This window comes from Mirounga angustirostris, unplaced genomic scaffold (assembly GCF_029215605.1).
Source record: "Mirounga angustirostris isolate CCGP_5_RB_7025 unplaced genomic scaffold, mMirAng1.0.hap1 SCAF_2, whole genome shotgun sequence".
NCBI classification, from domain to species: domain Eukaryota; kingdom Metazoa; phylum Chordata; class Mammalia; order Carnivora; family Phocidae; genus Mirounga; species Mirounga angustirostris.
Genome location: NW_026991710.1, coordinates 99,478,952 through 99,491,922, shown reverse-complemented (window position 1 = coordinate 99,491,922; position 12,971 = coordinate 99,478,952). Strand labels below are relative to the sequence as shown.

The 12,971-nt window shown below is 39.2% G+C and overlaps 1 protein-coding gene across 3 annotated transcripts in view; it reads left to right on the top strand.

Annotated features, from left to right (window-relative positions):
• Positions 1-12,971, top strand: part of PRDM5 (PR/SET domain 5) — a 203,333-nt gene that overhangs the window by 173,016 nt on the left and 17,346 nt on the right. The window contains exon 15 of one of the 3 annotated variants that reach the window (XR_010409521.1): positions 12,398-12,621. The exons of the other annotated variants lie outside the window; for them this stretch is intronic. The gene's annotated coding sequence lies outside the window, so the exon portion shown is untranslated. The remainder of the gene's footprint in view (positions 1-12,397; positions 12,622-12,971) is intronic. 3 annotated transcript variants of the gene reach the window in all.

The window sequence follows — 12,971 nt, the reverse complement described above, 5'->3', positions numbered from 1 at the left end:
TATTTGAGAGAGAATGAGAGAGAGGGAGCATGAGCAGGGTGAGGGGCAGAGGGAGAAGCAGACCCCCCACTGAGGAGGGAGCCTGATGCGGGGCTCGATCCCGATCCGGGGACTCCTGGATCATGACCTGAGCCAAAGACAGATGCCTAACCGCCTGAGCCACCCAGGCGCCCCTGCATGGCTTCATTTCTGATTGTTATATGAAACTCAACATTTTTGGACACTATGTCTATATGTTTATCGAAACATATAAACATAGATACACATACATGTTTATCTTTTCCATATATCCTTTATATTTTTATATTTATTTCCCTTCTACTCCCCTCTACTTCTTTACCTTATATATCCTCATATTTTTGTCATATTTTGCCTTTATATTTCAGAGTTTGATTTATAATTTTGTAAGATGGTGAGAATAACTTTTTCCTTATTATAAAGTTTTCGTGTTCACAAGATCAGTCTTCTTTTGTTAGATTTTTGAGGGAAAAAAATCTAAACAATTAGTCATTTTGCAGGGACAGGGACCCTTTCCCTTTAGATGACTTAAATAATAACACTTTCACTTAACCAGCGTTCCTTTCTCTCAAGGAGTACAAAGAACACCCTTTGCAATGCACAAATCTCACACTGTGCTCAGAATTCCTACCAGCAAATACATTTTCAGCTGCTTTCTAACTTTCGCCACGGGTATCAGAAAAGCGCTGCTGTCCAAAAGGACGCTCGGCGCCCTTTTTAGAGCTGAGGCTCGCGGACCCAGGCCCGCGAAGTCGGGCTCTCCGGGAACGGAGCCCAGGCGTCAGCTGTGCCTCCTTTTTAAGAGCCAGCCGCTGACTGTGAGTTTTTGATTGGTTGGTGCAGCGCTGTACTTCCGTCTGAGCCGGACGTTTCTCCGTCACTAGCATAGAGCCGTTGGAATATGGCGTGGTGGTGAGGAAGATGGAGACGGTACTAAGTAACCAGAGCCCCACTGACAGGGTCGTAGGCGATAATGGTTTCAGTAAGTCCCATGACAAGACCTGGGAGGCAGGGCCGGCTCGAGGTTGGGAAAGCCGGGGCTCCACGAGGCCTTGCGCGGCCCCGGTTCCTCCCGCGTCCTCCGGCCTCAGCCAGCTCCTCACGCGCCGTCGCGCGGCCGCAGCAGCCCGCGCGTCACGGGCATGCGTGGTCGGCTGCCGCGGGCCGGAGGAGCCTTTCCCAGAATCCCCCCATCGACGTCCTGCTCGGGGAGCACTGTCGTGCGACAGGCTCCAACCTGAACCCGTCCCTGGCAGGGAAGCGGAATTGCCATCTTTGGTTAGCCCAGCGCTTCCCAAATGTGTGTCCATGTTCGAGTCGCCTCGAGCCTTTAAAAACGCCAGAGCTCGGGGCACACCGCCGAGCAATGAAATCACACTCTCTGCGCGGTGGGTCCCAGGCATCAAGACTGTTGGAAGCTCCCAGGCGATTCCGCGGGCAGGCAGCGTAGCCTCATCTAGATTCTCTCTCGTGGCGGGGCTCGGTAGCCTCCTCTCCCGCTGTGCTTGACCCGGGGAAGGGGTTTGACGGGGAGGAGGCCCCAACACAAGGAGGTCACTACAGACACTGGCCCTGAAGCAGGCATGCCGCATTTTGAGTTTTGTCCTCTCTACCCGATGATGTAACCTTGGTCGTATTTTAAAGCTGACAGTGCTTCATCTGCGAGTGAGAATACCCGTGCCGAATCTGCAGCACTGCTTAACAATTAAATGGGAAAAAAAAAAAAAAAATCCTTAGAGGTTCCTAGCACTTTACCAGCCCACATGAAATAGACGATCTGTTAACATACACAATAGTGCCTTGGTAGGAGGGAATCATAGGAAGAGGAGGAGAAATAGAAGTTATTGTTGCTAGGTGGTTGTATTTATTCGTAGTAGTACCGTTCTTATTTGAGAGGATGGTGGATCAGATTAGAAGTTCTCACTTCTGGTCGCCCGTTAGAAGCACCTGGGGAGCTTTAATAAAGGCCCTCGCCTGGCCACACCCAGGCCAGCGAAGTCAGGCTCTCTGGGAATGGAGCCCAGGCGTCAGTGTTCTCAAAAAGATTCCCTGGGTGATTCAGGTGTGCAGGCAGCCGCAATCCACAGGCTAGAGACTGGGAGAGTCTGAGGGAGAAAGGTAGTTAGGTCAGTTGGCCTCATTATTCCAGATGACCAGTCCGAGACACCAGTGTGTGTAGCCCCAGGGAAACAAGGTTCTCGGGCTAGTCTGGATGATTCTTTGCTTGCTTAATGCCAGACAAACTCTTCTGCCACCTCTATTCAAGTGATAGGACTTTTTCTGGCCATTTAACTTACAGACATTATTCCGTAGGCCTCGGGAGTGGATTAAAAAGGGACTGAGTGCCTTCTTGTTTCTATTTAAAGTTTGTATACAACAGTTTAATATAAGAATTATATTCTATTTATATTCTAATTATATTCTATTGTGCTTATTTTTAGTTTTCTATATGTGAGTTGTGCAATCATTTTCCTAGTTTATAGAAAGTGTGTTTTCCATTAGCTACAATGCAAAACCAATTATGGATGTGTTATGTAGAAACCTGCTTTAAATATTCTCCTAGCTTTCTGTAGGCTTCCCGAAGAGTTATAATTTTTAGGTGCATTGTTTACTAGGCCATGGGCATGTTTTGTCATATGTTGAAAGATCACACCAGCTATAAAAATAAGATGGTGAATAAAAAGCCACAAGAGCTATAAACATCTGTAAAAGAAGTTTTCTAGCCAAGGCTGCTCGTTAGAGGGAAACTCGGTGCATTTTGATTGTGTGCAGCTGGTGGCACATGACCTTTCAGAAACGGGGCCATTAAGAGGAGCTGTTAGATATATGGCAGCCGCACTGTGGGCCGTAGATCTGTCTGCTCAGCTGTGTGTAATAGCAGCCCGTGGGGCCGCACTCGCAGACCCCCTCTAAATTCCACCGGCGACTCTGCCGTGAGTTGGATATTTTATGGAATTGGGTCGTCCTCTTTTGGTCACTAAACTGGTCTTACCAAGAGAATTAGCTGGCTCCTAGTAAAGTGGAAAAATCTGAGAATATCAGCATGGGCTTCACAGTTTCTGCCACCCTGAAGAGCATGTGTCAAGGCTGACCTCTGGTCCGTGTCAGGGCCACTAGAGGATTCTGCCTGGAGCTCTCATTTATTATTCTTGGAGGATCTCTCATGTGAAATACCACGTGAAGTATGATGTTGACCCAATTAAACAGATGATCGCATTATACAAGAGCACAAGAGACCCCCTGCTCTGGACACATATCTGGGTGACGGCCTGGGCGTGCTGGGCTCAGGGGGAGAGGGGCTGGGTGTTGGGAATCTACTCACCAGAATGCCTTTTTGTGGCTGGCAATGGGACCAGTCACTGGAGCACTGGGTCTTCTCTGAGCAGGCATTTCTGAGGCAGCGTTTCTGACTTCTGAGATGATTAAATGTTTACAGGATCCATCTTCGTGATACCAGAAACAGTTTCCCTAAAAAAAAAAAAAAAAAAAAAAAAAGACAAGATCTTTGAAGCAGAGGGAGAATGGTGATGTTTTAAGTTTTAGAATAAAATGAAATCCATTTTTTATAAAATTTCCTTTAACTTTTTATAAGGAAAATTTTAAACCCACAGAAACAGAGGGAATAGGAGAATGAATCTCCATGGAACTTCACTCAGATTCAACAAATATTAATTTTTTTTCCATTTATAACCTCCCCATTACCCCCAACCATAAAATTCAGAATTTTTATATGTAATATTAAAATGATATTTAATTCAAGGTTTAGATGTAATTCTGTTGGTAGTTACCTTTTATGTAAGGTGTATGGTATAATTTGTTCACTTAGATGATGATACAACTGAATCATGGGCATCTGTGATCAGGCATTTTTGTTCTAGACCCGTGCTAGCCAAAGTGTGGCTTGAAGACCAGTACCAGCCCACAAACTCTTTGTTTCTGGTCCGTGATGAGATAGGTACAGAAATTGTGAGGAACTATTTGGGACTTTTGTAACATTTTGGCATTGCTGCACATCTAAGTGCATGATCATTGTTTTAGTAATTCATTTTCATCCTACTTTGCAAAGTATCAGTCAGCAACACACTGAGAAAAACACAATCTTTCACTGCAGATAATTCAGGAAGTACTCTTCTGTGTGGCACTTCTGTGATTTTGCCCCCTAGAGGACCTTTGGCAATGTCTGGAGCTATTTTGAGTCGGCACAATTGGGGAATAAACTTGGAAGGGAGAGGTATGTGCTACTGACATCTAGTGGGTACACAGGACGGCTCCCTAAAACAAAGCATTATCTGGCCCTACGTATCAGTGGTACTGAGGTTAAGAAACCTTGCTCTAGACCACAGTGGAGGGCTTAGGCTGTCTGTGCCTTGCCTAGGGAAGGTTTGGCAAATGGGTCTTACCAGGGTGCAGGCTGACAAGAGTCTAAGGCTGTTTGTATGTGACCTGCCCTTACACGAGAGTCTCCACATTCTACTTTGGAAATTAGCGAGACCTCTTGCAGATGGAAGAGTTTGATGGTTAAATGGCTTTGCCCCAAATGATATAAAAATATGATGCTTTTATATTTAGTCACAGGTTGCCTGTTTCGTCTCTGCCAGAGTTTATAATGTGCCCAACAAGAGAACGTCAGCCATTGCTGCAACAGCTGAGAAAATAGGGAACGAGAAATTTATAAAATTTGTGTTTATTTAGAAATTTCATATTTAAGAAAGTTACACCAACTCCCTGCTTAATGAGGTTTTTAATATTTTCTTTTAAATTTAGAAATAGGAAATCATCTGACAAAAGTCATCATTTTTCTGAACTCTAATAGGGGAAATATTAATAGCTAGAAATATTTAGTCTAGAAAAGATCAAATGAAATTAATTTGGAACAAAAGATAACTTATATCCTAGCATACTTGTGTGTGTGTGTGTGTGTGTGTGTGAGAGAGAGAGAGAGAGAGAGAGAGAGAGCGAGAGAGAGACAGAGACTTATTTCCACATCTGATTCCTCTTCAGTGAGTTTCTTCTCTCAAATTCTATTTGATGTCCAAGTTGCTGACATGGAAGTTATTTCATTAACAGCATGGACACTTTGGCCTTGGTATAGCTTTGAGCAAGACAAATAGGGGAAAGGTTTATCCATCAAGTATATCACATACTACATAACAACCAAGAAGCCAGCGTTTTGCTCATAGGTTGAACCCTGTCATAAGCCAACTGTGTTTATATGTGTTCAGACTACCACAGGCTCTGCCAGTCCTCACCATCCTCACTAGTATGCCTGTTTTAATTGCTTACTAATTTTTATTTCTCAATTTTATTAGAGTCAAGCTACCACTGTCACAAAAGAACATTTATTAACCATCATTCTATGACTTCCTTACACCATTTACATTACACCATTTACCTTGACCTCTGACTACAAGGGAAAAAGCTCACTTGTTATATTTTCTGTTTCTATTTGATTGGTCCTAACATAACAAAAACCAAGGTAATATTCAGCATACCTGCCTATGGCATGCAGATAATCTACCCATGATCCATCCTTGTCTTTGGTAGTCTGTGTAGTGGAGGGCATGCTTCTTTACCTCCTGGCAAGTAATCCTTAGCTAAACTAAGAGGAAACCTCCAATAAATTTCTATTTTAAAGAACTTCAACATTCAGATCCCTCCAAGATTTATTAAAAATGTGACTTTGTTTCTAAAATGATTTTGAGATTTATTGATTCAGTTCTTGTTGGGAAAAAATATAACATTTGTTGGAGTTATTTTTTTATATAGATGGTCATTAGCAATACAAAAATAAGACTTATTATTAGCTACATAACAACGTACAGGGTGTAGAGCTCTCTAACTCCTACCTTCTGAATGAATTCTGCCAAATGCTGTTTGATTAAAGAGAACTGATTAGACTACTGATTAATTCTGCTTTTGACAGATTACACAGTTTAACTGACAAATAGATTGCCTCCATTTAGTAATGATTCCCCAGTTATGATGACAAAGGACAAGCTATTTGTCAGTTAAACTGTGTAATCATTCAGAAACAGAACTAATCAAGGACCTAATCATTTTGTCTCTGGTTAAATTCAGCTAATGAGTTAAAATGTGTAATCTATACCACATATTCCCCTCGGAAACAGTGTTACAATTTCCATGGTATTTTATTGAATCGGATTTTGTGCCCATGTTAAAGATTTTTGTAATGGAGGAAGAGTTGGTGGAAGAGAAGTAGTAGAGTTATGAGATGATTAATGTTAAAGTGATGCTAGTGTATGAGTTCTTCGTGGGGGAGGAGCGATGAGGCCTTTGGAAGTCCAGCAGTATCCGAACTTGCTTAAACACTTCAGCCACACCAGCCTGCAGGTGTTCTCCAGTGTGTACTTGGGAAGGTAGCAGATAGCTCAGCCTCACCTCTGCTGCCTAACCTGACAATAAGAACTCAAAGATTTCCTAAGCATTCTGTGTCACATGATCTCTTGCTGTATCAACCACTGCGTAGTTGGCCTAACCACTGTCATCTTCAGTGAACCTTATGGTGAGAGCAGGCAGCGAAGATTAGAATTTGAAGTTCTCTTCCTTCCTTGCACACAAGCGTGGATTCTTCTGGACTCGGAAGTTAGGGCTAGGAATACTTAGGAATGCTCTAGAGGTGACAAATTTTTTTCACAATTTCCAGAGGAAAAGGAGAGGAAGCACGTATAGGTGTCTTTGGACCACTCAGCTTACTCTTTGTGCCCAACTACGTTTACCACATGAGAGGTGGTATTTCTTTTATATGGCGGACTAGGAATAATTGAGAAGAAATTAGTAAGTAAGTGGGATGACGGTTTTGTTTTGTTTCTTTTTTCTGAAAAATAAAATCACTTTTTTTCTTCCTATTTCAGTTCGTTTGGTTTTCTAAAATTTGAGATGAGTGACCTGTGATCTTCTGGCTCTGTCTCTGGTATAAAAGCTGTTTATTGGAGCAGGAATTCTCTCACACTTGCTTTGGCACCATTCACTATATATTGGAATATTTTCAGGGGCTCCTGGGTGGCTCAGTCGGTTAAGTGTCTGACTCCTGATTTTGGCTCGGGTCCTGATGTCAGGGTCGTGGGACTGAGCCCTGCATCAGGATCCACACTCAGAACAGAGTCTGCTTGGGATTCTTTTTCTCCCTCTCCTTCTTCCCCTCCCCCCACTTGTTCGCATGCACTTGCATGCATGCATTCTCTCTCTCTCTAAGTAAATAAAATCTTTAAAAAAAAAAAAAGATGGGCTCTTTTCAAGGGTGGGCATTAAAGTTCTTTCCAAGGAGCACTATATGGCATTCTAACCAAATCTGTCAGGAATTATATCCTTCCTTCCAATATCTTCAGGAAAATTGTAGATTGTTTAAGACTTAGGGATAAAAGAGATGGACAGACTTATGAAAGGCAAACATGGCTTGTTCTTACTATACTTTGCTATGGCCTAAGGATTTAGAGAACCTTTCTTTCTAGACTGACATAAAAGTGTGATTGTAGAGTCCTTTGTGAGCTAATAATCTTAGGACAAAACCCCAGGGAACCCTCAGCTTTAAATGGTTCTTGGTAGAAAAGAGGGAGTCCAGGCAGATACAGAACTACTGCATCAAATGGGTCCCTTTTCCAACTGTTTTTCTCAAATTTTTTAAATTGGAGGAACCTTTCTAACATAAATTTCAACCCCAACTTCCCTGCCAACACACACATAGAAACACACGATGGTTGTTGTACATTTACTGTCTTTTTTTTTTAAATAAAAATAAACATTTTTATTTTATAGCTGTTTTGGAAATGCAGAATTATTATAAAAGTTCAGAGAGTTTCTGTGTACCTCACATCCAGTCTCCCCTATTTTTTTCAGCTATTCTTAATTCTTTTTTTATTGCCTTTTTTTAATTTATCTTTTTTATTATGTTATGTTAATCACCATACATTACATCATTAGTTTTTGATGTAGTGTTCCATGATTCATTGTTTGCGTATAACACCCAATGCTCCATGCAGTATGTGCCCTCTTTAATGTCTTTTATGGGAGAAAATAAATAAGTGAAGGTAGTATAATTTCAGTGACATTAGTAAATAAAGTGTATTGAAATAATCACCAATAGTATTTATAAACATTTGAAAAATACCAATATATGAGTGGGTGAATATGTGTGTGTGTGTGTGTGTAAAACATTATTTATTCAATCCAAGCCAGTGCATAATACATATTTGGGTTTTTGAAAACTCTTGTGATAACTGCAAAACCCCTGTGCTTTGCCGGAATCTTCATACACTGGCTCAGAACCTTTCTCAGTATCCATGGGGCACTGTAGGATGCTTCCCTAGACAGGACCTGCTAAGAGGAAATTTAAGAATGAATGAGAAGGGTGTTCTTTTCTTTTCTTTTTTTTTAAAGATTTTATTTATTTATTAGAGAGAGAATGAGAGAGAGCGAGTACATGAGACGGGAGAGGGTCAGAGGGAGAAGCAGACTCCCTGCCGAGCAGGGAGCCCGATGTGGGACTCGATCCCGGGACTCCAGGATCATGACCTGAGCCGAAGGCAGTCGCTTAACCAACTGAGCCACCCAGGCGCCCGAGAAGGGTATTCTTATTCAGTGATTCTCAGACCTTGTTTTTCACTGCCTATTCCTCCTGGAAACTTCCCGTCACTCTCTTAGGATGTCATCCAGATAACTGGTCCTGTCTTAGGCTGTTCCCTGCCAGACACTTACCTATCATTGCAGCTGCCACAGTGATGTGCGTCTTACTTGTTCACAAGATCTTGTTTCGTAGATAAATTGTAGGGAGAAGAGCTTTCGTTTTTTTTTTTTTTTTCTTTTCATATACATCATATTGATATATCTTTATATGTTTTTAAAATATAAGTTTAGGTAAAATGTTTGGATATCATAAAAATTCCAGCAACTCCAAGAAATTTCTGATTTAAATACTTACAACTACATTTTCAAGTTTTGTTTGTTTGTTTGTTTGTTTTTTTTAAAGAACTGGGCAATATTTGAAGAAATAATAGGCACCAAAGACCATGCAATATGTGAAAAGAGATTGTGTTGATTTAGACTAAATGAAAACAGTAAACATATTTTTTGGACTGCCAAGAAAATGCAGTGTTTTTCTGTTAACTTTGAACCGTCATTTAAAATAAAGAGGCCCTATACAAAACACCTATCCACGCTGGATATAATAAAGCAAATAGCAAATATCTGAACTTGTGAAAAAAAAAGCAACAGTAATCCCCGGGATCCAGCAAAGCAAACTGCAGCCAAATGCCAGAGTTGAGAATGAGAACAACCTTCAGGGTGTTTGCCAGTATCTGTAAATTCAAGGTTTGGTTTTTAATGGTGATGGAAAGGGAGGCAAACTCTGGGCTTAGGTTATAGGGCGAGATGGAACCACATCCCACCACAATGCTGGGACCCTAGAAAAGCGATACTCAAAATGAAATCAGGAACTGGAAATAATTTAACTTTGGCAAATGGAGGTGCTTGGGACATTTAACTGTCTCAGAGTAATTGCTGGCTAGAGAAAAAGAGTTCTCCTTAGAGTTTGTAACCACAGTCTTTCCCTCAAGTGTGTTTAGAGTTCAGACTTAAAATGCTTCCCTGAGCAGAAAACCCTAAGGCAAGAAATAAACTTAAAATGGTCTTTGATTGATAGCATCCCAGAATGCCTGACAGAAGCAAACACAAATGCTGTTTGGAGGGACTTACCCTCAACCTAGGGGGTCACAGAATTTTAACAGATAAAGACCACCAAACATGAGCCTATGATTCCAAATTCCAGAAACACCCAAGGAAACAAGAGCCATGAGCAGGAGACAGGAGAAACCACAAATAGCAGAATTAGATTTCCAAAAAACTTAAGATAATGATTTATCAGATGAGGTAAATTACACAAATGTCTAGAATATTTTTTAAATAGACATAAGCAACATGAGTAAAAAAGATTTTATCAAAAATTAAGCATAATTGAAAAGAACCAAATAACTTACAAAAATTTAAAATATAATGGAAATTAAAAACTCAAATGATCCTATTAACAAGTTATTCATACCGGAAGATAATTTGATCCACTGAATCTAAAGAAATTACATATGGTGTAATACAAAGAGATGGAAATGGTTAAGAGACATGAAAAATAGACTTTGTTATACATCTAATTGGATTTGTAGACTTTCACTTAATAACAAATGAGAAAGTCATTTTCAATCAAATGAAAACAGAATTTACCATCATCAGATCCTCTGAAGGTCAGATAAGAACGCATGAAAAATAAAGAGATTGTTAAGCATGTATAAAACTGAACCACACTGTTGTATAAAGTAATAATGATTCCATATTGGGCATTAAAAATCAGTAAAATACTGTTATAACACGTAAGACAGGAGCATTCTTCAGGACTTGTTATTCAGTAGGAGGGAAAACATACAGATACACTTTAGATTGTGTTAAATGTACATGGTAGAATTGTTAAGGATAACCACTAAGAGAAATACTGTTCATAACTTCCATGATAATATGGGGCCAAAATCATCAATCCAAAACATACAAGAAAATATAAGGGAAGAAAACCTGAGAAGATAAGCAAGATAAAAGCAATGCACAAAATAAAATGTTAGAAATATATTCAAGTATATTTTTAATAACAACAAATATTAATAGATAAATATACTAATATATTTTATAACAGTAATTATAAATGATAATAATAATGAATATTAAGAGGCAAGACTTGCTATCTTAAAAAAAAGTGAAATAAGGGTAGGTTAAAAAAATCCAGTTGGATACTGTTTATGGAGACACTCCTCATACCTAAAGATATAGATTGTTTGAAAGTTAAAAGATGAGTATACCAGGCAAACACTAATTTTACTTTATTTATTTTTTTGCCTCTTTCTTTTAAACTAAGGTATAATTGATGTATAACATTATACACATTCAGAGGATGCAAGGTATTGATTTGATACATTTATATATTGCAATACGATTACCACCATAGTGTTAGCTAAACCTCCATCATGTCATGTAATTACCTTTGTGTGTGTGTGTGTGTGTGTGTGTGTACAGAGATGGTGAGAACATTTAAGATCTAGTCTCTTGGCAACTTTAAAATACATCCTATGGTATTGTTCATTATAAATCACAATTCTGTGCATTAGGTCTCCAGAACTTATCTTCTAACTGCAAATTTGTACCCTTTGACCAACATCTCCCCAATTTCCCTACCGCCCATCAAATACTAATTTTAAAAAGCTTTTATAAGTATATTAAGACCAAATTAATTTTAAAGTAAAAAGAATTATTACAGATAAAGAAGATTACTTCAAAATGATAAAAGGTCCTATTTTCTAGGAACATAAGAGTTTTAAACTTATATATACTCATCATGTATCTCATGAGTCTCAAAATTTGCAAAATACAGTGATAGAATTATAAGAATATACTGAATGTTGGAGTGTAAAATGGTTTATCCACTCTGTAGAGTTTGGCCATTCCTAGAAAAGTTGAAGGTGCAATCCCACTTCTAGCTAAAATACCATAGGGGATTACATTTCTGCATTCAAGTATACATGTACAAAAAAATCCAGAGCAATGTTATTTGTAAGAGTGAAAAATTGGAAAAACATGAACTACTCATCACTGGACAATGTATGTAAGCAAAATGGGGTATAGCCACTGAATGTAATATGGTATTAAAAATGAATGAGTAGGAACAACATGTGTTCACAAAATGAAATTGGGGACTAGAAGCTCATAAAGATAATGTTGAGCAAAAATAAGTCAATTTCAAAAGAACTCACAGAGTTTACATACAGTATGGTACTATTTAAATAAGTTTAAAAGGCAAAATAATACTATGTCTTACTTAGAGATCCTTCTATACATGTGCAGTAAAAAATGTAGAGAAAAGCAAGGGAATGATAAGTTCCATGTCCAGCACAGTGGTCACCTCTGAGGACATGGACTGGTGCTGCAGTCAAGGAGTGGGGGTGCGGGTGCGTTGAGAGGCACGTACTGGTAATGTTTGTTTGATTCCTTAAGAGCTAGCTGGAGACACACACATGTTGGTTTGGTTTTGTAGGTCTGAAAATGTTATAATACTCTTTTAAATACGGAGGAGAAAATATGCATGGGACTTGTCCACATAACAGGAAATTAAATACATACACACATACACACACACACTACCTCAATTTAAAAAACTATAACATTTTTGAAGATGTATTTGGGAAAGAAATCTCCTTGCAGGTTTACTTTAAACAGATCTTTTTTTTTTTCCTCAAATATTTTTATTTATGCACTGTTTAGTAATGACCAGCTGTTTTGGGGTTGTTTTTTTTCACGAGCTGTTTTAATGGAACAATGTTAATTTATTTTGCAGTTCTTTCCAAGTGAAAAGGATGGTGATATAAGTACCTGGTATCAAAGGTGGCTAAGGAATGTGGACATTTTTTCTTTTCCTGTGGAGATATTATTTTTCCTTACAAGTCTGTGACGAAGAATTTAAAAATGCCTCACTTAAAAAAGTAACTTAGATTTTATAAAAGAATATTCTACCTAGGAAAGAAAGATTGGGCAATAGAAATGAAAATACTTAAATCACAGGTGAGCTGTAGTTTTTTAAACTCACCCCCAAAATCTGATGACAATTTTGTTCTGAAGTTTTCACTCCCAGGAATTCCTCTGAGATAGTAAACAATTTGCACCATCTAGATCAGGGGTCCCAAACTCTCTTGGTCCATGATGCCCTCAGTATCTCAGTAAATTTTTGCAGCCCGCCAAGACCAAAAGAAAACCTACGAGTTCAGTTCTTTTAGTAGTTAGATCATGTCTATCATTCAGAACCCAGCCTTGCAAAGGTAAGACATAATTAAAAGAACTGTTGTACAACCTAATGTTGGAACTGAACTGCCATGAGCCAAGTAGTTCAGTTTGTCCAGCAGATGTTGAGTAGT